Source organism: Tiliqua scincoides, chromosome 2 (assembly GCF_035046505.1).
Source record: "Tiliqua scincoides isolate rTilSci1 chromosome 2, rTilSci1.hap2, whole genome shotgun sequence".
Classification (NCBI taxonomy): Eukaryota; Metazoa; Chordata; class Lepidosauria; order Squamata; family Scincidae; genus Tiliqua; species Tiliqua scincoides.
In genome coordinates, this window is record NC_089822.1 from 98279868 (window position 1) to 98280671 (window position 804).

The following is an 804-nucleotide window of genomic DNA, read 5'->3' on the forward strand; positions in this document are numbered from 1 at the left end:
AAAGGTAGGAAATTCCTGTACTCCAAGTTGTACCCCAGGCCACACCAAACCCACAATGAATACAGCACAGGCCAGTTGACCTGCCTGTTCCAGTGCAGGTTAGGATTGTGCCCTTAAGATACAGCAGAAAACTGCTTTTTTCTGTATCCTTGAAAAAGCCATTATTAGTGGCTACAGTTCAGTGGTAGAGTTCATGCCAACCAAGAGTGAACAAGGTTAGGATGGACCAGTGGTCTGACTTGATGGACATGACTGTCAAGAAAGCTGCTGACATGGCAACTTTCTAGGATAGACATTGGCTAGCAGCAATTGGCTAGTTGACTGCAGGAACTGTTACCCTGCACATGCCTGATCTTGTCTGATCTCAGAAGCTAAGCAGGGTCAGGCCTGGTTAGTACTTGGATGGGAGACCACCTGGGAATACTGGGTGCTGTAGGCTTATACCATAGTCTTTCGAGACTGAAGTTTGCCAACCAGTAGGGGAATGAATTTTTGCATTGCTTGAGTATATAGTGGCCTTGTGCCACAGAGCAAACCCCATTTTTTTAAGGAAGATAGAACTTTCAAAGGCTGATTGTGATATAACAGGGGGGATATGCTTTCAAAGAGGGGGGGGAAAGTCCAGAAGCCCATGAGACATTCTTAAAGTACCTCTTTGGATCCTGGCTGATACATTTGTTTGAAAGTCTTGGCCATGGATTAAATGTTTGTTTGAGGTTCTGGGCAAATCCAACTGATTTTGTTGAATACAAGGAAGGTGAGAGTCAAGGCCTAGAGAACCGAAGCTGCAAGTAAAACTTTTTT

The 804-nt window shown here is 44.7% G+C and overlaps 1 pseudogene; it reads left to right on the forward strand.

Annotated features, from left to right (window-relative positions):
- Positions 1 to 319: 319 nt before the first annotated feature.
- LOC136643492 (5S ribosomal RNA) lies at positions 320 to 439 on the forward strand (annotated as a pseudogene).
- Positions 440 to 804: the final 365 nt, after the last annotated feature.